The 24,686-nt window shown below is 41.0% G+C and overlaps 1 protein-coding gene across 2 annotated transcripts in view; it reads right to left on the reverse strand.

Moving 5' to 3' along the window:
* Positions 1 to 22,626, reverse strand: part of tspan9a (tetraspanin 9a) — a 184,228-nt gene extending 161,602 nt beyond the window's left edge. The window contains exons 1-2 of one of the 2 annotated variants that reach the window (XM_047596259.1): positions 22,314 to 22,626; positions 20,749 to 20,827 (exon numbers count right to left, since the gene is read on the reverse strand). The gene's annotated coding sequence lies outside the window, so the exon portion shown is untranslated. The remainder of the gene's footprint in view (positions 1 to 20,748; positions 20,828 to 22,313) is intronic. The other variant, XM_047596258.1, reaches the window with a different exon arrangement.
* Positions 22,627 to 24,686: the final 2,060 nt, after the last annotated feature.

A 24,686-nucleotide genomic window follows, 5' to 3' on the forward strand; every position in this document is an offset into this window, starting at 1 on the left:
GCAGGTCATGACCACAGACAGACTCCATGCGGGTTGGACTTGGGCCAAACCAAAACACTAAAATCCATGTCAAGTAATTATTTTTTCAAGGATGATTTCTGGCATTTCAGATGGTTAACATAATGTCGAAGCATGTTCAGGTGTCAATTTTCACATAAGTTTTAGTTTTTTATTTGAAGCTATAGAAACAATGCCAACCGCACTGTAAAACATCCCATTGGGCCGTGAGAGTTACAAAAAATACTGTACTTTATAATAATGTAATTTATACTCTACTATATATAATGAATTACAGCACATAATCCAACCTTCCTTTGTAACTAAGAGGTAGAGCAGAGTGACGTTAGGTGTGGGAGGTAGGAGGGAAGGAAGCACACTCACTCCATAGCAACAAGTCACCCATGAACAATCTGTATGTTGATTCCAGGAGCATGTTTCCGGATAAGTCCATTGTCTATTCTTTAGCAACACCCTGGAACGCTAAGTGGGGAAAAACTGACAACTGCATCATACAGTATAAGGAGCCAACCTTGTTGTAGTTCATGCACGTCCATAATAACTCTCAAAAAAAAAACAACCTGTGAACAACTAAGTGACCTGAAAAGAGCAAGGTTCATCAGCATCACTTCAAAAAAAATCTTTTGCCAAGAAACTATAACTGAGAAGTGATTGCAGTTTGAAAGGGTACAGACAGAACTAGGCCATCTCGAAGCTGGACCTAAAAACCAAGCACAATGAAAAATGACGTAGTTTCTCACCAGCTCAGATGTGGTTGGAAACGGAGGCAGTGGGTTCTCTGGCTTGTCTGTGACGGGTGGCCAAGCACAGGAAGAAAAACAGGGACCGGGTACAACTTCTCAGATTAAATCAACTTCTAATTGGGAAACTTCTATGAAGAATAATGGTGCACCTAACTTAAGAAGTGGGCAGTTTAAATGTAGAGGTTTAAAGAAACGACGAGGTTAAGTGTGCCAGAGAGAAACAGAGCGGGGCTGTGGTGAATGCGCTTCAAAACAACAGCATCCTTCACACCAATACCAACAATTTCACTCGCATCAAAAACATGTGTGTTAAATACAATGACACACTGCGCAAGACGATAGACAGATAAAAAACAGATGACCATGCGCAGCCTGCTTTCTCATGAGGCAGGGCTAGTACCAAGGACCACAAATTTAGCATGTGCACAATTTTTTGCCACTGGAGATGACAGTACAAACTGACAGGAAAAATTATAGTCCTCGACACAGCACGCGTCAAGCATCCCAATGAGGCTATTTGTGACCACTATGGATATGAGTAACTGTCACAAGATCGAATAGTCTAACTGCTGGAGAATCACAGTCACAGACAACTATTTTAGGCATGCTATGAGTAAATCACAGTGTGTGTCATACATCAGACGACATATAATGAGCCTAGCAGAGTGCTATGGATCAGTGTCTATGTGGAAACTGCAGGTAAACTTAACAGACTGTAGACCACAATGTGTCCTATGAGCTCACACTAAAGCACAGACCACGGGTCACTGTCTGCTATAACAGGCTCTGCCCCAGAGCCAGAAAGCTCTTCAGGCTGCTTTCTTGTGGAAACCTCTCTTCCATTCAACGGCAGCTGGTCCAAAACCAAATCCAGCGGCCTCAAAGCGTGTCTACAACCTGCAGCTTTCCACTTGCAGTCCTCATTGAATTTCTGGTCAGGCAGGCATGCCACCACAAAGCCAGTGTGTTTCCACTCGATATTTAACTGTCTCCTTCTGTTTTTTTATTAGACCGAAAATAGTAAGTAATGCAGAAAGAGGACGGTTGCAGGAGGGGAAGTGTGCAGCAGGATGAAAGCAACCTCATCCCACCTCATTAGGGCAACTAATATGTAGTGAAAGTTGAGTTGACTAGTCGCAGATGACGTTACGCACAAAAACACATTAGAAAGTAATGTTTTGCAACAATGAAATTTATATTCTCGACCTGAATACATATAGTAGCGTCTCACAAAAAGAAATTCTTCTAATGTGCGCCTCTCGCTCTTTCAACTCTACCATAAGTTTTGTCTAACGCATGGTGCATTCACTGACAAAAAAACAGTAGAACACAACAGAACTGGAGATAAAGACACAAGCTTATCAATACTGTGTGCAGCAGATATGTTCAGTCTATATAAATCGGTACCATCAATAGCATTTAATAGTCCTTCACAGCATGGTGAAGGACTCTTGCACTATGCTATAGTAAAGAAACGACGTATCCTATAGTGCAATAGGCATAAAAAATAATGAATGCAATATTTCTCCAAAGCCTTTTCCATGTACAGCAGCTAAAGGTCTAATAACTTCGAAAATGAAATTCACCAGTAAATTGTTGTTTCCCGCAGGGCGTTTGGTGAAGTTGTTAATTGATTGCCGTTAATAGGATGTTGGCCGTTCCTCTGCTGCCGTTAGCGGGTGTCTTTTCAGATGAGTGAGCATTTCAGTGGTAGATCTGATGCATTTCTGGACTGCAATGACCCGCGGGGAACTGGGGTCCTCATCTGTCTTCTCTGAGGTGTCCATGTTGTTGTTGTCATGTGATCAGTGACTAATCGACTTCCTGCTTAAGGGGTTATGGCACAGCAGTAAAGTCAACAGTCGGTACAGGCCCTAGTATACACTACTAATGTAAATAGTTCCCCTAAATAGGAATTGCATGAGGGTGAGCACTGCGTGGTCACAGTTAATCAGGGCAGATGTACTAAGTGCACCAGCGATTGGCAGTCACATCGTGCAGTCTGTGATTTATGCTGCAAAAGCTTTTGGTTAATAAAAATCTGCTTAAATATAAATATAAAAGTTGCACCCAGGTCACTGTGGATTTCTTCCTGTACTAAAATATAATCATCTTTCCTTAATCCCAGCCAGGTGGCGACTATAAAAATAGATACCGTGTGACAGGGTTTTCTTTATTTTGGAAGAAATATAAGAAGTATCAGTGAACATGTTTTTATGCAGTTAACAGGAATATGGCAAAGTCACAAAGAGACCATGGATGGTTGGTGAAATTCAGTGAGTTTCAGTGGTAACAGATGAAAAAACATTTGGCGCTGCAAAGAAACTCATACGGTTCATTGGAATCTGATGCAAACACAAAATGACCAAATGTTTTCTGCAAAGAAACATTGTCTACAACTGTGGTTGGTAACCAAATTCACCATACTGATAGCAGTGGAGCGTAGGGTGCACCGAGATTGCACTGGTTGCAATGCTAGCTCTATTTTCTGCTGAAATAGAGAGCAGTGAAGGCAAGATGAGCTAAGTCTTGGATATATAAAGTATAATGTGCAGCTTTGATTAAAACAAACTGCCTGTAAGGCCCATCTGACCTAAAAGAAAAGTGTGAATGTGAATATGTATAATTTCTCACTACTAACATTTTTCCTGTTTCTAGTATTCAGATTGAGAAACATAAAAGAGGGTTACCTAGGCAACCAGAGCCAGAAAACTAGCCAACTGTCAGTGACGGGTGATCGGTGAACTGTTTTAAACTGTATGTGACTGGGATTAAGTGACCTTCTCATTATGCTGACAGGACATTTAGCTAGTCACAGTTTCATTCACAACATATTGGTTGTTCAAACCTAATTTCTCAGAGGCGGGTTAGGGACAAACTAAGCCAGGAAAATCTCTGAGCATATGTTAGCTGGAGGCATGGCATTCAACTGACAGTTTTCACTTTGCTTTCACCCAGTGCAAAGTCAACAAGTCATTAGTTTTTACTGCTGTGGCTTTGAAACTTTAAGCTTGTGGGGTACAAATAATAAGGGCAGGGACTGACATTTCCCTTTCCACATTTAATCTTAAATACGTGATAAAAATATTTTCTTTTCCTCATAGTACAAAGAAGCCCTAATGGCCGACTTCTTTTGTTTTTGGAGCCAGTACTCAGCAGACTTCTGAGGAAACCATCTAATCTATAATCTGTGAGTTGCTTCATTAGGACCTACAGGGGAAATAACTGGATCTCAAATTAAGGCCGGAGCCAGCAAAAAAAGAAAGCACACCGTTTGGTGAATTAAAGCGTCTTGGATATCTGACATGGAGGATTTAAGAGTCTGATGTGATACATCTGAGGTAGGCACCTAAGATAAAAACAAGAAAAAAGAAAACCCTTCCCCAAGGCTGTAATCGGCAAACGCTCACTTGGCATCCATGATAATATATGATGTGCTAAGGACAGTAAATCTCAACTGAAGGTTCCTGTGAGTCCTGTCAAAGCTCTGTATAATTACACCACCTGCAGATCTCACATCTATCTCTTTCGCTAATTAATGCCAATTATTTCATCACAACAGTTTGATATGAAAATGCTTTGAGAAGTTGGACAGAGTTTAAAATAGTTCACAGCAGCATTGTAACACGGTTATAAATGGGTACATTAGGCATGTCTGTGGGGTATCCCCTGTAGATTTGACAAAGCCAAGAGCGTGAGACTCTTGTTCTGTATATTCTTAGTGCTGCCTCTTCCATCTTTCCTCAACAAACAAATCCCACAGGCCTGCCTCGTTTTTAGTCTTTTCCCATCAATCTTTTATTTTTCAATTTCTCTGTGTCGCTGGAAATCTGTAGGGGGAAAAAAAATTGCAATACCTCTGCTGCATAAAGAATAGGGAAGACTGCACTACACTTATCAGAATATTCATCTATATCATCTGTATATGCATGTTCAACAATAATGGTTTTGGTAATTTCTCAAACTATAAGCACCAAACACTCTGATTCCAGCTTCCCATTTGGGAGGAATGTTTGGTTTCTCCTGGCTGGTTGAGCTAAACGGTTGGTGAGGCCTACGGGATTAAGCCCCTTTCACACTGCACAAACAAAAACAGCTTGCGCAGTGTGAAAGAGTCGACCCGGCATTTCAACCTCGGATTTTATCAGCTCGGTTCGGCTGTGAACAAGCATCCCATATTGACCTGCTAATTTACACCATGATGTTGATGTACCTAAAGTTTTGGTCTATGCACATAAGATCAGTCTTCCTGTTGGTCTCACTGAGATCGATCTCTGAAGGGCAGAGATTTTTGTCCATTTTTCCAATCAAACAAATCATGCATTGTTACACGATAATTAAAGGAATGAAAATCCTGTGTCAACCTGCTATTTTCGATATGAAACCGGCATTAGACATGTACCACCCACCTAGACCAGACCAGACACTGCAGGACACCCTCAGAAGGCCCATGTCCAGACTCTGATGAGTCTGTTTTGGAGGCACAAGAAAGACCTACACAATATTAGGACATAACATTATAATGTTATGCCTCATCTATGTATTTAGAAATTCCACCTGAACCTAAACCTGGACGCCAAATAAAGATCCAAGACATGACAGATGGACCTACACTGCTTCCAGCTTTGTTCGTCTTTTAAAACACTTGTTTTTACTGCTTCTCATTTTGCTACTGCCCCGTTTCTGACCCTCACAGAGAAAACGTTATCTTCACTGGATCACGTGAACAATGTGAACAATGCATCCATTCTACCCCCAGAGAAACCGTTAGACCAACCGCTGACATGATCATTAGGTGCTAATAAGTTCCTTACACCACCCTCTCGGTCTGAATGAAAATTCAATCTGCTCAAACTGAGGCGGTTACATGAGGCGTTTTTATTCTGAACTGATTAATAAGAGAATACCAAAGTTGTCACAACAGCTACAGTGAAAGAGGAGTCTATTTCTCTGCCTGGTGATCTTCCCTCCCTCTTATGTAACACCTTTTTTTTTGCAGCTACTGTTTATTTCATATATTTGTTTAAATAACCCAAACTATTTGCATCCCAGTGTGCACTGAACTGTCATGTGTCCCCAGGCCTCATCTGAGGTTAGGCAGCCAGCCTGAGCCAGACAGCCATCTAGCCTTAGGAGTTGTCCACGTTCCAAACAGGAAGCTGAATCAATGGAGATAAAACGTTATTTATAGCCTCCAAGGCAGACATCCTCCTGATCCTCACAGTTAAATATGGTCACATGGTCAGCTACTGTGTGGGGTATATGATGTCATGCATGACAACCATGAACATGCCACATGAAACTGGTGCAGCTTGACCACACGGCTAAATATTTTGACAGTCAAAGAATGTGTGTTGCTACAAAACAAAGCTTTATAAGAGGCACGGGATATTGATTTACACTCAAGCAGCAGTTGGAGCTCGTTCCAAGTAGCCAAGCATTGAATTATAACGACACTCACAGGTTCGGTCGAGCAGCAACATAAATACGGCGGTGATCAATCACAAAAAGGGATTTGTCACCTTAAAACGCTCACACGTAGCAGCATACAGCTTACATCAATTACTGGAAACTTTCTTACCATAAATAATTGATCGTCGTGATGCCGAAAGTGCAACAAGAGCATGAAGATTACTGAGTTCAGACACTGCTCGGATCAGATGCTGCTGTCGTGGCTTTACTTGCAAAGAGCTATTTGAGGGAGGAGGGGAAAATATACGCGAGATAGGGTCACAGCAGGCCATGCTGTTCGACAGGAAATACCTAATAGATGCTTGGAGCCACTCATGACCTTTGTGTGAAACAACAGACCTGTCAGCCTTCCTTAAGGCGACCTACTCGACCCATCCGAACGTTTCACCGTAAAATACCCTCCGTGTCAGACAACACAACGATACTATCGAACCCTTGAGGGCTTGGCCAGCACGAACATGCACACACGAACACTCACACAGCTGTTACTGATCACATGTGGCTCCTGCTGCTGGTTACCATAATCTGTCAGAACAAAAACACATTTTCTTTTTTTGTACGGAGTTGCAAAATGTGTGTAATCATGCAAGATTAACTATAAAGAGATGACCTATTAGCAATGGGTAGGGTAAAATGAGTGGTTTTTAACAAATCCTCATTTTTTTTTCTAAATGGAAAACAAAACTGGAATTTAGAGAATAAAAGAAAATCTGTGGGTTAGTAGAAGTGACAGAGCATTTTTTTCATTGACTGTTGTTTTTTCTTCATTTGCATCCAGTTTTTACGACTCTTGAGCTTTTGCTGCATTAATGTTAATGTGCCAACACAATTTGATGACTTAAGGATTTGGATTCAGATGATTTAATATGACTATGACAAATACACAAAGAAATGCATGTTGAAACCAAGTCAACAAAGGCAATGTTCCATCATCGCAGTCTGTTGCCATGTACTGAGAAGGCAGAAACAGAAGGTCTGACTTTCCCAATGCTGAATACTACACATCAGATAATAGATGACTGAGACTGGATTACACAGTAAAGTTTCATGTTATTTACCATGATGAACTGAAATAGCTTTCTGAGATTCATATCTGATGTTTCTGGGCACATTCCCAGCATTTTGCAAAAAAATAAATTAATAAATCCAATCCAATCCAAAATCAAAAAATAAACCCAAATGGGAAGAATATGCCTGGATAAAATAATACTGCAAATAATATAAAAAATATTATGTTGGAAAAAACTGTTCATAACCAGCAGCTGCTACTCGTTTTGAGAAAAATGGTGCTGGCCAGAACCTGATCTTAGAATGGCAATCACAGACACACCGATCAGGAATAACATCATGACCACCTTCCTTAATAGTGTGTAGGTCTCCCTTGTGCCTCCAAAACAGATGTGACTAATCAATCACAATTTTAATATTGTGGCTGATCCCTGTATATGACACCATATACATATATGGCCAATATGTTTGAGAAAATTACATTTGTTTCTTTCCCAAAACTGATCTGAATGTGGATTTCAGTTGGCCAATGACTTCAACTGTTTACTCCTCCGTTAAAAACATTTTGACATGAAAATGATGAACGCACACACCTATAAATCAAGTATGAGCGCACTGAGCATATAAAGCAACCAAACTGCATTACATGCATATTAAATCATGAGTGGCAGCAAATGTGAACATTTACACTAATGGAGACTCCTTCTGATTTATCGTGACATTAACAGTAATCCTGAGTTAAGAGCAGCCAAGTCTTAAATCAAGAACTCTTTCAGGAATAAATTCGGTGCGCTGATGAGAAAAGACGAGACAAATGTTGGAAAAATCCTCTGCAACGAGTCAGAGTGTCAGCATTAGTTTCTAACCGCAGCCTCTCAGTGAAAACTCCAACGAAACTGTGACGCTACAGCAGCCTGACTCTACCACAAACCCCATCATCAGAAGTCCCTGCAGTGGAAACTGGACTTAACAGAGAAACTATTGTGCAAAGGGCTGGACATGATTCAGCATCGTTATGCATCTTTCATGAGACCAGTTATGTCCTTTGATTTTTTTTTAATTGAGGGTTATCACAACATGATTGTGAAAAATGAGTCAGTAGGAAAAAAAACTTTTGTAAACTCCCACTCAGTATTTGTCATGAGAACTATATCCACCGTCAACCCCCACACTTGGTCTTGCCAAAGCTGGACTGGACTTTGAGAAATAAGATCATACTCAATATGTTCATAAGCTCTTATTATTTGTGGGAAGGACCGGTTTGTCCTTTGTATGTGATTCCCTTGGAGACACATGAGGCAATTATTAATGAGAGGAGAGTGACAGTCGAGCCACAACAGGAGAGAAAAACAATGCACGCACTCTTGTAATTGTTATCCCTTCTCAGACTTCATGGTCATAATGGAAAACAAATACCTCTGATATACAAAGAGACAAGCCTGCATGCCACGGAGCCAACTCCTAGCTGGCAGGATATCCCCAGCAACTCAGTTAGAGTGGATTCTTGGGACAACGATACAAGGCTGTTTACAATGACAGTTTCCTGCAGGGAAAAACTAGTCAAAGTAACACAGTACAGGAAAAAGCTTGGAGCATACAGTAGGCCTTGGCTGTGCTGCAGCAAGGTCTTATCCCACATGAGCTCTATCAATAAGAGCTGAGAGCACCTCAACACCCGAGGACTTTAGTCAGTCAATGTGGTCTGTCAGAAACACGGGACATCACTCCTCGCCACAATGTCTAAAACTGGAACAAATGCATCAGTGACAACCCAGAACTTTCACACATTTCAAGCAGAAACCAAAAAAAAACTGGACCTCTTCTCCTATTTGAAAAGGAGAACAGACTTTAAAAAGGGGTCTCACCTACACCTCATCAACTGTTCCCATGCCCACAATAAACACATTCAAATGTTTCGCTGCCATCACATTTGCAGCCCCTGAAATCTGCTTTCCGAGTGTAACTGAGTCTAAGCCCGTCCATTCACCACGCTCGCTAGGGGTCTATCTGTTTTGCATGTTAAATGGGAACCTCTCAAAATACATGAATGCATGTGACAAACAAGCTCAGGAAAGGTGTGGAGAGGTCCCGTGGTACCGCCCTCCTGTGGTGTGGAGAAGGGGAAAAGTGAATGGGTGAAGAGGTTCACGGGTCAAGTGGAGTGAGGCCCTTGGACAAATGCCAAGCAGTTTAGGGAAAACAAGAACCTCCTGCGTGCATCACACATCTAACAGCAACACCAGCGCCCTGTAGGCATGCATAACTCTAGATTTCTACCAAAAGTATAGTATTTTTACTTTTCAAAATGCTAAATGGCATAAACCAATACTGATAAGGAGATAAGCCCACACAGGACCTAGGTGCTAGTGTTGCCAGACGTCCGATAATTGTTGTATTTGTGCAATAATATTACCCTCTGAATGATCAATAATTCCAAAAATGCAATAATAATAATGATGTAATTTGAACTCTTCAATACAACACAAACAGTGCTGTTAGTTTACTTATAGGTAAACCTGCATTTTAAGCTATACTATATGGTCTGTGGTAATGTTTTGCTGTAGCAGATGGTCCTGAGCAACATCAAATCGGGTATGTGCGATATTTTTCCTCAAAATTTGATAATTTTAAGCTTCTGGTACAATAATTTGAAATTTCCCATCTGGCAACACTGCGGGCGGACATGGGTAGTTCAAAGTATCAGTGAAGCAGTGTCACCCATAAAAGCTCAAGTCACAAGCATTAATACACTAAATACTAAAATATGTTAACTGGACCAGTTAGCAGACAACAATTATTCTACTTTTCCATGGTAGCACACAGGGCAAACAGAAACTGAAATATAAATAAGAAAAGAAAAAATAACTTCACTACAACTAAACACCAGACATATAACAGAAGCATGTTGAACGTGACCTTAGCATGCGAATTTAGCCCCGTGGTTAGCTCCACTCTCCACTGTACAGTAACCACCAAGTTAGCTTTGCTAGTCTAGTTTTGTTTCTGGCATCAGCTCCAAGTGGCGATTCATACAACATAACTTTAGGAAACCATACTGTGGACTGTTAACCTAATGACTTAAGAAAATAGTATATTGGACCAGATGGCAGAGGTTTTCTGCTTCATTGTCCAATGCTTGCCGAAATTGCTACACCGAAAGACGGAGGCTGTCTGAAGCCGTATAGAGATCATTGGCATAAATGAGTCATGTCAAATTAGTTAAACGACTCGCTTAAGGACACATTTTCACTTGCAGTCCACTCAAAACAAACTGGCTGACATGGCTTTTTATCAGCTTTTCTGAGCTGCCAGACATATCCACACCAGAGATTTTCATCCCATGTCCCCTTTAAGGAATCACTCATTGGGACACTGAGAGGGGAGTATATTTACAACTGAGATTCATGCAACGGCGAGCCAAATGCCTTAAAAATGGGCTGCGGCATGTTATTTTAGCGAGGTAGCCAAGCAATTTGGGTGTCTCTACCCAAGTGCTCTTCCAAATTCCAATTCCCCTAATTCAAATTTGAGAATGTAGATAATGCACTTAGTGGCATCCTATTCAGAAGAATCAGAATGGGTCACAACACTTGACGTATCACAAATTAACCATCTTAAAAAGTAGCAGATTTGGCTGGTACTAAGCAGTACCTTTCCTGTTTACAGTATTTTAAGTATATTTTCTCACTTTTTAGACTGATAATCCGCAACATCCTACAATTTGCTACCGACATTAAGAAGAGTTGCTCATCAGAGTTTTTAATATGCACTTAAATCGGTTTGTTTCACTGACAGAAAGTTTTATTGTTAGCCATGCCAACCATTGTTGATGTTTCAGTGTGGCCAAAAGATGTTCTGCATGTCCTTGGCAAAAAAAAGGCTTTAACAGGTTGACAGTCCTGCATCTGCCAAAAAAAAAAAAAAAAAAAAAGGCAAAGTCATTTTCCTCAACGTGACAACAAACTGAGAGCTTGTCTGGTTTTGGCATTCGAAGTGTAATTTACTGTGCTATATCTGGCTTTGTATGTGCTTCCCCTGCATGCTTGGCTGAAGAATCTCATTTTGTGACAACAATATAGAGAAAGAGCCGGGTTATTCAACACAAAACTCTGGTTCATTGCCCTCGATCGAAAAGCATCACTTCCTCCCAATCTATGATTCGACTGAATTCAAACAAGCATAAGAGGCTGAGTGAGACACTTTAATTTGAAGCCTAAGCAATCATCAGTGTAGCCTGTTGACAACTGAGAAGCAGCTTTTTGAATAGGCTACTACTCCTTGAATAATGCTTGTAGCATAAAATCACAAAATATATTTCAGGTATATAGCAGATGTTCATGCCTCAGGGTTTGGAATAAGGCCCGCGTTATACAATATAACAGAACAATTATTGAAGATTCTGCATAGCTTGTTAAGATAAGCCACATTACACTGAATTACACTAGCTTTTCTCAAAAGCTAGTTTCTCTCAGTGGACGCTGGCCTTTTTTCAGAAGATTTAATGGATCCATTATTTAGACGCAAAACCCAATCACACGCTAGAATGTTTACAGATGAATCAAAGACAGTCAGGGGATACACTAATGAAAATCTTGGCTCTAACTACTTTGAGGCAGAGATGTCAAAAACCCCTTGATTACTAAAGCAAACATGAAATATTTTTTGTAGTTTTTGTGTAATAAAAACTACTTGAAATAGCAGGACATAGGTCAATATGAATTGAGACTGGCCTTGGGAAAATGCATTGTATCACTGGTATTTCCTTAGGGCTTCCTTTTGGCTTTGACTTTTACAATGACCAAGTCAAAGAGATTCACCTTCAAATAAAATACACACCATAAGCCAGATTATACTTGCTACAGTGTTAACAGCTCTTTTCATCTTCATTTGCAGCTGGTGATTAAAAGAAATGAATTAGTTACGTTTTCCATTGCAGATTTTTGCAAAATGAAAGTGGTATGAAATATTGATAAAGTTGAATATAAAGAATGAATATAACGTCTTGTCTCACAATATCCCACTATTCTATAAGATTCTTGTTAGACGGGACTTCACTTTAAGGAAGATGGACTTCAAATGAACCGCGTCACTGGGGAATTGAAAAAAGGTGTTTCTATTGCATTTTTGCAATACACTTCTATATTGATATGCCTGAAAAACCATCTCATGAGATCGTAAAAGTGTTTTAGCGATATTTGAGAGGCTATTTGAAACGTAGGAGTTTTCATTACCAGTTTTTTTATTGCAATATTTGGGTTTTGTGCATTTCTGAAGGGGCAGTGGAAATGCAGCAAGTGACTTTTTGATTAAAATCTGTCCACTGTGTGGTAATACCTCCTGACTCTTCTGCTTGGATTGACAATAAAATCACTGTTTTGAGCTTCACTATTTATTTGTTCCCTTGCCACAGACAACACACAATCCAGGAGCTCATTTTGTAGCAGTGGCACTCTCAAGGTGTTCTTTCAATGCTTTTGTTACCAGAGAAGCAACAATATCCACCAACCTAAAAAATATCCCAGGGTTAACAGAGGTCTCACCCTCATCATGGCCACGTAAAGTCAACTCAAAGGCTCCACTAAATTTCTCACTGTCTATTATTCTGGACAGTATGTGATGATTTTTTCACCTCTTTGTTGTGCCAATTCTATAGCCCTCATTTAACTGCTCAGCAATGCTAACCCTGCCAAAATATCTTAGCTTCAAGTTATTGTCAAGTTGGCTAATGACTACTTCCACCCTGTTTCCATTTTTCAGAGATGTTTCAGGTCTCTGACCCCCATTGTTGTCCACAAAACTTCAGTGCTGACACTACGGACAATAAATAAAATGTATTGCTAACTTCACATCCAGCTAGCCAGCTGTGTTTGGGTAACTAACAGGAGCGTGAGAACTTGCCATTAAATCAGGTTGGTCCCGTCCAAGCTCCTTTATCCGCTTTTTTTCCTCCAGTGAACTTATTGTGAAATGATTTTTTTGTAAGGAAGTTTCCAAGTTTCCTGTGCCGCTTCAACGAGTTGTGGTTGCGCATGCGCACCTAGGTGGCTCAGGGTGTGACTTTGATTGACAGGTGTCGCTAATCAATCAGATTGGATGAAGGATGACATTAAAAAGATGCTGACTGGCCAATGGAGGAGAATCTTTAAGTGACCAATTAGAGACCAGAATGAAGTCACGTGCAAGTTGAAACATATGTTTTACACAAAAAAATTAATAAAACCAATGGGGAATGGAGATGCTGAAAGACCATTACCCAGACACTGTATGAGTGAAGAGATGCCATAATTATTTTTTTATTTGGTAATTTATGTTTATGCACTTGGCAAAGAACATTTGATGCACAGCACCTTCAGAAAAATAGTGCTGTCCCTTTAAGAAAGACTAGTCTAGACTGGAGTTGGCATCCACATGTCTCTGAATGTGTGTCCCTGAACTGAGGGCATGTTGCAATAAACAGTTTTTTTTTTTAAAAAAAAGTCTGTCTTGCTCTTTATTTTGGAGGTGCAACAGATAGACGAACAAAATTCAACGGCACACAATCTACCAGAGCATGACTGACTTATTGTACACTCAAAAATAAATGAATAAATCACAGAGTATCTCAACATTGTCTGTCCCAAAAGCCCTTACACATTAACCTTTGACCCCACTGGACACATTTGAGTCAATATATGAGTATATTTGTGAAATCATACAAGTGAAATCCAGTTTCAATTCATGTTTTTCTTGGTCATCAGAGCCCTGCTGGTTACATTTAACATCTGGTATAGTTTATAGAGATGTTCAGATGTTTTTCTGCAGTCTGAAGCTATCACTGCATGAGTTCGGAAATTGAATGCTACTACTATTCTGCCTGGATGTGGTACTAGATGAAAAGTTAAAAAAAATAACAAAGAATACTTTTTTAAAGTTAATTTGAGATAATATGTGGAAACTTACTGGTGGTGCTAGAGCAGTTAAGCTAAACTGTGATGTCTAAAATCAAGCCAGTAAATATTTCATTAGTCTAATTGAAAACTTTTACCTATGAGAAGTCAGCACATGGCCAAAGTCATTTGCTTTTGGCAGAACAATATGTGTTAAGAGACTGGATTACACGCAAAATATGTCAATCTGCACTAAGGTCAGTAGAATCCATGTAATGGGTGTAAAGAGTCCAGCTTAAGGTAGTTAATAAACACTGTCATTCCCGGAGTCGTGCTGCTTGTGTAGCAAAAAAAAATGAATGATGACACTGAACCTGAATGAAACTGAAAACGAACCAACGCCGGCCTTATGTACATTCAAGTAATTGCACCGTAGAGAGCCGGAGAAAATTTACACTCCAGTGATGTGATTCTCCAGATGCTAAAGCAACTGAGCTAGAACTATATCCAATATATTTTACGTCCATCTGGGATCTTTAAATCTGTCATTAAAGCCGAGCAACTGGCATCCAAGGCAAATGTTTTTCCTTAATATTAAGTGCGTTGGCAGGTTGACATAGAGAAGTAATGACAAAGGCTTTGCCACAAACTTGGATTTGGATCAGGTACCATATTTAATGAAGAAAATCACTCCCGACTCGTGTAGTTTAGCAGCCCATTAAAAGTTTGTGGATGCATAGGGCATAATTGCAAGGCTGGAAATTGAAATGCGACTCGTTTAGGGTCTTGTATATTAATGATGAGTGTAAGAGTTTCATTTTAATGGTGCTTAATGAACTTAAACACTACTGAGAAAAGCCACAAATCAAGGATGCTGTAGAGTCATTTTCATCAAGACTCTTTGTCTATGAATGAACGGGCGGATGATGGACCAAGCCAATCGGATCTACTGTCCCCCCAAAGTCACCACATGTGGAACATAAAGAGGTAGCACAAACTTTATAAGCGTAATTACTTCCAGATAATGGATGAGTAACTTATTGATGACCTCGCCGAATCTTAATTCACAGATGATGAAAGGAAGCTAAGGTTCAAAACCAGTATGTCACCACCAGTAAGAATAAGAAGGCAGAAAGGATCATGTTTAAAGAGTTCAAGTGCAATGGTGAGGTTTCAAACCAAGCAGCACCAGGCTCTATAGTTACCCACAAAGGTGCTTCTGATTAGAGGACTGGCATGGGGCGGGACGAGGGCTGGCTCTGCCTTGACAATGAGGCTCCCTCATGGACAATTAATCACAGCAGCTTCAAGGCTGGTAACAAATTATGTTTTCGGCAGTTTTTTTTTTTTTTTTTTCCCCAGTGTACCAACAAGTATTTTGGAAAAGACAGGACAGAAGAGGCTGTCTCTGAATTTGTGCAGGAACACGATACACTGATCAGCCACAACATTAAAACTACCTTCCCAATATTGTGTAGGTCTCCCTTGTGCCTCATAAACAGTTGTGATTCATCAGAGAATGGACATGATGGACCTTCTGAAGGTGTCCTGTGGTGTCTAGAAACAGGATGTTGTTAGTGGGGGGACCAGTGGGTTGAGGGGAGGGGCAGTTTGGGATTTAGTGAATTTGGAGGCCAGGTCAACACCTTGAGCTGTTCATTCGTTTTTGTGTGTGTGCCTGTGCATCCGGCTGGGTCATTGCTATGGAGTTAAATATAAACTGTGACACAATTTTTGAACGTGGGGCATGTTATGGGATATGGTATCAAGAAATGAGCAGGCTGCCTTTATGCCCGACCAACTTTTGCATTGCGGTCACTAATTATGAAAATGACTGGACTGAAGCGTGAGGAGGAGGAGGAAGGCACGGTAAAAATTACTGGTTTGATGAAACTTTGCAAGCTCTCTCTCTGGGTGGCCGTCTTTCAGACTTGTGATTGTTATCTTTTACATTTTTGGTAATATGTAGGTCTTAATAGCACACTCTAAAGGACTTCACACGAGGCAGTAGAAGGTTATCTGATTAAAGAAAAAAAGAAAAAAGATTCCAGATGGAGATGACAGAAATGGCAAACCACTTATTTTAGTCACCAGTTATCATGGAGTGGTCTTAGTGGTGTTTTCTGCCCTGGTTTGCCTCTGAGGTTACATACCAATCAAAGAACCCATCAGCTGTTGTCTGATGACTTAGGGCTGCGGGCAAAGGCCAATGTTTCCGAGCCTGTAGCGTATTTCTGGTTCAGCGTCACTTACTACAATGGCATGTGTAGGAGGAAAAGACTCTTGATGAATCTGTAGTATGTGGTTGTGTTTTTTAATCACCAAGAAAAACACCACTAACTGTGTTCCTGGGCCAGCAGATATCTGGTGCACATACCAGCTGGTAGAAATTCATTTCATACAACCTTGATTCATGCCTTGATGAGGAAGGTCGCCGGTGCTGCAGAAACTATCAATCTCTTCTGTAATCAGGATTAAAGAAGGGTTTTGGTGGCATACCTGGAATCTCATTTGCAGTGTTTTTACCTTCAGCTCACCTCTTGTGGGGAATCTGTTAAATTTCCATTACAAAACAAGCACATTGATATTTAAAAAAAAAAAAAAAAAGCAGCGGAACTAAACAGCGACGATCTATGCTTGCCACTTTGACATAAAATAATAGTGAAATCCTCCCAGACAAAACTTATTCACAATTTTAATTCTGGTCACAGACCTATCTGCCAAATCCAAGTACGCTGGTGCCAACGTGCTCTGACACAAAGAGTCACACAACTAAGTGAATGCATGTAACGTAAAACAAAACTATGCTATTACGATGCAAAACATTCATCTTTTTCCTCAAAACACTATCACACAGGCTGGCAATTTGAATAATTAGTTTGTGATGCTGCATTGAATTTAACTACACTGCCCAGGTTACCATGAGAAAATAAGGTCATACTTCCTATTGGACCTCCTATGGTCCTGCACGCTCGAAATTATAGGCTGCAGAACACAATGTTTCCCTCAATTTCTTTTTCAATTAGCTTTTTAGGTACTGACGTGCTGCTGGACATGTTCACATGTCAGACATGTATTTGATGCATGAGGGCTCCTTATGCGAAACACCTGTGGTAACTGACAATATCCTCCAAAAACAGAAAACAAAACATCTAACTAATTATTTTCTAAACTCAAAGTGTTGGTCCTGCTGGCAGAAGAATGACCTTTCCTCAAACCACGACATCACTCGCACCGAATTAACTCTCGCGCATTAAATGCTGAAAGCTGAGACATTACACACACTGTTATAGTCCACGATCAAAGTCCTGCTTATAGCCACTGGAGCCGTCCCTCACACACCACGCTCAAATTGGTCTGCAGCAGGGTAATGGGATCCAAGCAGTCATGAACCAGCCACGATCATCGACAATAATAGTATTTTTAACAGGCTTTAAAGTGACTAATGACAAATAAAATCAACACCGACCGATCAAACGTGATATACGTTCATGCGGCTACAGCAATGTGAGCGTGTCCCTCCTAAAGGAAACTCTGCACCACTGCAGCTTTCATCTCGGCCGCGACTGTGAAACTGTAACTTATAGCACCGTGAGAGAATGAAATGTTTCACAGCTACAAAACCGAATCTGTATGATTCATTTGACAAATATGTCATTTAACTGTAACCATGTGCATGCTAGCTTTCTCTTACTGATTTAGAAAAGTAATTAAATCCAACAGTGTGTGGAAAACATTAACTAAAAGGTTACAGGCTCGTTTGTTATTGACTTCTACCGTATGTTTAGAATTACAGAAAAATTAAAATCTAATTAAAGCTACATTTGGTAGGTTAGTGAGGGGACATCCTCTTAGCGGAACAATAATCGGATGGGAAAAAAAAAGCTCCCACACAAAAGGTCTATCAACACAAACAAAGGCAGCTGACGAGGCTCTGCAGCTACACGGGCAGTCAGGGGAGGAAGTGCTCCTTGCTAAAGTCAACAGGCCTGGTATTTCCAATCCCACGCAGCACTGCAACAAAACTACCTGTTGGAGTGTTAAAGCCGTCGTCAAGGCCTCATTCAACCGCATGCACCCAGCAATAATAAAGTATGTGGCGTATTCTCTAACATATTCCCGATTTATGGTGAAATTCAACAGTAACACAAGATACGGCATGACAGCTTCAAGCTCAGCAGGAGGGCCTGCAGCTCTGTACAAATCAACTCTTACATGATGAGATGTTGTGGCAATGACACACAATGGATGCGTTAAGTGACCCCTAGGGGTTCACAGAGGTACTGCATGGGGGTCGCAACATCTTTGGTTGATGATTTTTGACATTTTTGATATATTTTTTTAATTTCTCCATCACAAATTTTCATTTCTTTAAATACACATTAACATGAATCCATCATATTTTAGAAAAAAGGGATAAGTGGAGGCTGAAGATGTTTTCTTTCATTCAGCACATTCAGTGATACAGGAGCTGTCTCAACAGCGCACAGTTTCACACAGAGCACCACACTACACCTGTCAATCTAAGCTTCCTGTACACCGTAGGCCCCGCCCCTACTACTTCTGAGCCAATCACCAGGCCACATATTACATGCTGACTCTGTCAGGTTCCGGACTTTAGGCCGAGAGCCTATTCAGTCTCCAGGTGAAGCACTCTGCAATATTAGGAAAAGATAAGTTAACAGTGCAGTTCACTACAATCACCCAAATGCTGAGGCTAAAATTGATCATTTGTCTTATTTTCTTTAACTTTCACATTTCATATTTCCTTTGAAATAATAATAAAAAAGAATATTTGAAGCTGGGCACCGGGTTCCTCCTTAATCTCTCATCAGTGCAGGGATCCTTGGCCTGAAAAACATTGAATACCCCTGCTGTAAGCAATGGGGAAACAATAGTGCCCCGTGTCAGTATTAATGAGAAGCCTGATGTTTTCCGTCCCTCTGACTTACAAGGATTTCAGGCAGGAATTAAATTTTTGGGGAGAGAAATCAGCTGCACTTTCACCCCAGGCACACAGAAATAGACTTGACCGTAAATAACCGCCTATCACGCACACGGCTCGGTCAAAGTATAGTCACAGAATGCGCCGCCTGCAGAGTGCGTACTCCACGGCTGAGGGTTAGATATCTGATCCACGCCTCGTGAATGCACAGCTTTGAGTGGGCCACAAGTGAAGATTGGTGTAATGAAATCCTCCACCAGGAACAAAAACAAATTCACTGGGAAAAACCAAAGGCTAACATGCACTCGTTTTAGTATTGTGTGCAGAGGATCACAGATCTGGAATGAGCCTGATGAGAAAATAAAAACATCACATTCCATCTCCATCTTCAAGAAACCACTAAAAATGCAACTCAATGTACATTTAAGTCCCAGTATTTTAATTATATTAGATCTGTTATTGTATACTGATTGTACCGACTAATCAAATGTAACCAGAACACTAGAATCATCTATTATGTATGTCTATGTCTATGTCTATGTATATATTTATATGTTGTTGTATGTTAAGGATATCTGGCCAATATCTTGTCTGTGATTTTTGGGAAACCGGGCCCCCTACTAAAAGCTTTAAATAGCTTCCTTGGGGTGTCTACCATTTCATACATTTAAAGGATTCTTTGCATACCATGACAAAAATGTTTATGAATGAATGTTTGTTTGAACACAGAATAAAATAAAAAAGCAAACAAACCAACAACGCAAAGTGAAAAACAACAAAACTTAACATATTTTATGTTCAAAATTTGTAGGAAGAAGCCAAAGTTTATTAAATTCCACCCCTTCTCTCTGTGTTAAATTAATATATAAGTTATAAAATAGTAATACATATATATAACATATAATAACATATACTATATAACTATAACATTTATATACACAGATACACAAACATATATGTATACACATACATACTCACATGCACAAACATAACTACATATACACACTCCTTCAATCCTGTACCTCATGGGTTCAACAGGGGGCTTCCTAGGGGGCCGTAAAGTCTTTGGTTGATTAGACATTTTTTATATAAATTTGCTTTTTAAATTTTCCCCCACAAATTCAAGTTTCTTTAAATATGCATTAAACTGAATCCAGTCACATTTCAGTCAGCCTGCATGAAGGCAAGCTCCGCTGACACCCCACGCAAAGTCTGAATGAATCACCCGGGCATGGTGGTCGGGCCGCACAGAAGCAGCGATGTCTCAAACAGACAGCGACAGCTTTGCTCTTCCTGTTGCTGATTAGCCTGAGGGGATGTGATTAAAGTGGCAGAAAAAGACTGGGGAGGGAGTTTGGGGCGGGGGGGGACTAAATGTTGATACAGCAGAACAGCTCATCCATTGTGAGGCCACGCCAGAAAGAGATCTACCCAGCACGGACGCTCCTGCCCCCTCATCCAGAGAATAGGAACTTTCACGAAGGCACAGAACAACAGAGCAAGCGAGCTCTGTCTGTGGTGGCCGTGTGGGACAGAGAAAGCCGGGGAAGTAAACACAGTCAGCGGCTCACATTGCTGCTTTTGTTTACCACCGCAGAGAATGAGCCAGTGCGGGCCAGAGGAAAACCTCTCCACAAAGGTTCTGATTGTTGTTGATTGAGAATAGGCACAGAGAACGTCAACTGCAGTTACCAACCTTTGATGTCTGTGGCTGGGTGCTGGGTGCGTTACGTAAACCGAGGCCTCGCCGAGGAGCTGATCGCAACGAGGAGCAGCTGAGAGACAAAAAAACGCACTTTTTTATTTTTTTTCCACATTCGAGTGCGGCTCGCTCGTGATTACAACGAGTAAATACGTGGATGGAATATGTAAATATCTAATCCGCCCAGGGCTGTCGTGTGCTGTGCTGCAGTATGTTAAGGCTAAAGGGCAGGACAAAGAGAAGCTGGTAGAAAACAATTAACCGCAAGTGAGAAATCAAGTAGAGGGGCCACATATTTCTTCTCAACAGTGGGTTGTGGGGTGTACTGACCCCGTGCCATGAGCGGAGGAGGAATGCGGGGTCAGACGCAGACCTCTCTCCCTCCACTCCCAGACACCAGAATAGACAGCATGCCACCGCGACGATGCGCACGAGGTGGAAAGGAGCTGCTGTTTTGATACGGCCCCTACTGGCTTCTGCTTTGGGGTCTAGGTGGTATTTTTCTTTCCCAACGTGCCCACCGTGAATTAAACACTTTGAGCCTGTGGGAGGGTGAAGTAGTCAATCTCAATGAAGGCAAATTAGAGGCAGATGGGGATTGCTGTGAAAATTGAATTTAGTAAATGATCCAAGACTAGCCAAACACATTACTGGCCTGGCCTTGATTTCTCCTAGTAATATCCCATTCAAAAATAAATAAATAAATAGATAAACAAATAAATGGGTGAAGCTCTCGCCATATCTGGTAAAACATCATTTACTTCTCATTCTAGTTTGCCACTCTGCTGTGTAAGATAAAAAAATAAAGAAAATGATCTCCAGCAGTGAAGGTTATGGACGTAAGAAGCTTTTCAGATTTATGATGCCACTCTGAGCATCCTTAGGTGAAAGCGACGGCTACAGATTGGGCTGGAGCCTATTGTTGAGCATCTTAACAGCATCTCCCTCAGCTGTCGCCTCCAAAAAATGACCCAGAATATCTGCTTTTGGCTCTTCACATTCCTCCAGGCGTACAGCATGAAACCTAAATGTGTCAGACTGCAAGATGCCTCACTCGCGACTGCATTTTAAAAAAGATAAAAAAAGAAGGTCTTCCCATCTGTGGAGAGCAGAGGGATCACTTTAAGGCCTAAAAACTGTCCCCATTCAAAAGCTCCTTGGCATGTGACAAACCCATGACACCCTCCTACCCCAAAAATAAGTAGCTTATGGCCGGGAAATATAGCAGTCACAGGAATATTACAGCCCTGACAGGAGTTCATAAAGATTTTAGAGTCACTAAATTCTCCAAACACATGCGCAGAGTGGGGTAATTATGGCGCAACAGCCCAGCAGCGGATAAAGAAATACCACATGGGTTCATGTTCTCCTCATTATAGAGACGTCACGCTGTGATGGTTTCATTCTAGAGAGGATCGTGTCAGTCGGTGTAAGCGTGTTCAAGCTGAGAAAGCGCTGCGTTTCCACGGCACACAAGACGGGACGCTGCTGCTTCCACGCAGCGCTGCAGGTGGCCCCCTCCGAAAAAGCAAACACGCCCAAAGCAGACGGTGTCTTACCTGGTTCCTCCTGGTCTGATCGACGGCTGCAACCTGTCAAACTTCCGCGGGGAGAAGAGAGGAGGAGGAGGAGGAGGAATCACCGCCGCGCAACTTCAAGCTGAGCAGATCTGCCGCAAAACTTTTTCCAGTCAGTCGGATTCCGTTTATGTTTCTGTTCCGAAAGTAGAAGCACGGATCGCACCCTTTCCCCTTAAAACAAACAAAACAAAAGTTACGCAAAACTCCTCCTGACAACTTTCAAAGTCCCTTACGCGATGTGATGAATGAGAGTTTTGTGGTTGGAACGAGGAGGAAATGAAGTTTGAGGAAGGAGCGGGGGGCTCTTAGTGACTCCTACAGGCGTGTCAGAGACCTTTACGCATGAGCCAGAGGGGACCGGGGGAGCCCGTTAAAAAGAAAAAAAGAAAAACTTGATTTATTGAGATTTGACTGAGAGAGGTCCCGCTATTTATATTAAACGGGCACTTGCAATAAAGCACGTTTTGACAGATGACCACAGAGAATACTGTGTAAATATTGTTCCAGCTAATAAAAGTTTAAGTGACAGCTGTGAGCTGCAGTTCAATAAATCTGTTTTATTTATTTATCGATATCGATATATTTAATTCTGATGTATGTGGAAGATTAACAGATACTATGGATATTATTCAGTGATGACTATACTCTGGCTTTCTACCAAATCCAGTTTAAGAATCCTGTGATTAGATTTTAAAACCTTGCAGGGCCACTAACCTGCAGCTACTGCAGCGACCACACTGAGCCAGCAGGAATGTGTGGTCTTCTCATCAGGGTTTGTTGTTTCTTTCTCCTTCAAGGCACAAGACTAAAGGAGACTGCGGGTTTCTGAGTCTCTCTCCTGTTTGACTAAACCTGGGTAGATATTTCCCTTCGGATGAGGCGATTAAATTAAACACGTGTTCAAAAGTCTGTGGAGATTCTCATGAGGTCATCCAGGATCGTGGTAATGAAATAAATTTAGATTTACTGAATTGAAAAAGCCATTTAGATGGTCAAGAGTAACCTTGAGCAAGCCCAATTGGATTTGCTTAGATATATTTAGTGTTTATTTAATCTATTATTTGCTTATGTGCATTTTATTGTGAAGGACTTGGACAGTGCCAGTTAAAACTAATAACATTTATTTAGGGTGCTTACTTACTGCATATATCAAAACAGCAGCAGCCCGAAGCCGATGTGATAATGACCAGACCTATAATGTTAATATATGTAGATCTCATGGGGTTTATCTTTCCTTCTGTGGCCATGCATGTAACTATGAGATCAGTGTGAGCAGCAAGCACGTGGAGAGGAAATCAACACAACATCCACTAAAATCAACACATCTCTAAAATCTGGAGCTACTGGACTCTCTCAGTTGTCATCCCAACCAGGGACAAGAAAGATGGGAAGAAAAGGTACATTTAAACTCCAGTAAGTTTATAGTCTTGATTTTGATACCACTCTAACCTCCAGGTGACCTTTAAAATCTAATCATGAGGATAAAGCCTACTGCTCTCTGTGGGTGGGACCACTCAAACTCAACATGAGTGTCTTGGGATTGGCCTGCTGTCATGATTACATCGCAATTAACTGTTGCCGAGACACATTTAAAAGACATAACCATTAAAGTGCAGATTCTGATCCCCTGATGGATGGAACCGCTTGAGCAGCAAGCTAACTTTATGTGTTTAAATTTGGGGTAATGGCACTGTGCTTTAAAGCTCTTCTCTCGTCTGGTCCGTCTCCTCGGTGTTTTAGTCCGGTAGTCAAACTGTAATATTCACCAAGCAGTAGTTCTTCATTTTGTGTGTTATTTACTCTGCATGAAAAATGATTAGGCCTTCATGCTGGTGAGCTACAACCAGTAAGCGCTTCATTGAGCTTTGCATAATAATTGGAAGCAGGGGAGAAAAGATAACACCAAAACAAAGTCAAAACAACATATTTCCCATTGATGTTGGGAATGTGCAAGTCTCTTCGCTGTTCTGCTCATTATTTCGCGTATCATCGTATCATATCGTATCGTTTCATATTGTATAACATTGTATCGTATACTGCAGGGATGACCCCTAATGTGCTTCACAGCAGAGGTCATAATTTGACTCTAATTTGTCCTTTGCTCTCAGCAGTAGTATTATATAATGCATGGTAGAAGAGCACAGGTGGAGCATGCTGGGTTAAAGACTTAATAGCCGGGAAGTGACATATCTGGTTGTGTGTTATTTACTCTGTAGGAAAAATGATTAGGCCTTCATGCTGGTGAGCAACAATCAGCAACCGCTTCACTGAGCTTTGCATAATAATTGGAAGCAGGAGGGAAAAGATAACACATGCAAAAGAAACAAAACTGTGGTGTTCACAAATAAGCAA

The sequence above is a fragment of the Mugil cephalus genome, chromosome 10 (genome assembly GCF_022458985.1).
Source record: "Mugil cephalus isolate CIBA_MC_2020 chromosome 10, CIBA_Mcephalus_1.1, whole genome shotgun sequence".
Lineage (NCBI taxonomy): Eukaryota > Metazoa > Chordata > Actinopteri > Mugiliformes > Mugilidae > Mugil > Mugil cephalus.